Genomic DNA, 829 nt, shown 5'->3' on the forward strand with positions numbered 1-829 from the left:
TGTAAAAAATGAAAGTGTGTATGCTGTGTATTAGCATGAATTATACATGCATTAGCCAAACAGAAATTTAACTTTCCGGCAAACAAATTATACAGACGACCCAACACATAATTAAAAAATAAGACAAATAAAACTCCCAGTAATTCACCAGCTTTTCAATCCTTTCTCTTGACGCGCAGCCTCCCCATCTCTCCACGTCCTTCCCCTCGACGCCCATCCTCCCCATCTCTCCACGTCCTTCCCTTCGACGCCCATCCTCCCCATCTCTCCACGTCCTTCCCCTCTACACTAGTTTCCTCATCTTCCCACATCATTCCCTCGACTCCATCCTTCCTATCATCCCCGTCCTTTTCCTCAACGTACAGCTTTCCCATCCTTTCCCATCCCTCCCCTCAAGGCCCATCTTTCCCCGTCCTTCTCCTCGACGCACAGCTTCCCCATCCTTCTCTATCCTTTCCCTTGGCGCCTCTAGCCTTCAGGATGTCGCGTCCATCTCCCGCACACGCAGAGGAGGCCAAGATGCAGCCTCCGGACCCTGCTTGCTGTCTCGTTCCCTTTAAAAATATGTTCCTTTTTTATCCCATCTTCCCGTTCTTCTCTCGGGTGGCGAGGGTGCGTCTGATAATAAATAAATATGGGGCCCAGTGGCGAACGGTGAAGGTGGGAGGGAGAGGGGGGGGTGAGTGGTCGAAAAATAGTTGGGTGGCGGAGGGGTGGGTGGAAAATAAAAAATATGAGAGGGAAAAAGGAGGGAGGGGAGGGGGGATAGTTGGTAGTGGAGAAAAAAAAAGAGAGGGTGAAGGAGGGGGGGGGGGTAACAGGTACCAAA

The sequence above is a fragment of the Penaeus monodon genome, chromosome 24 (genome assembly GCF_015228065.2).
Source record: "Penaeus monodon isolate SGIC_2016 chromosome 24, NSTDA_Pmon_1, whole genome shotgun sequence".
NCBI classification, from domain to species: domain Eukaryota; kingdom Metazoa; phylum Arthropoda; class Malacostraca; order Decapoda; family Penaeidae; genus Penaeus; species Penaeus monodon.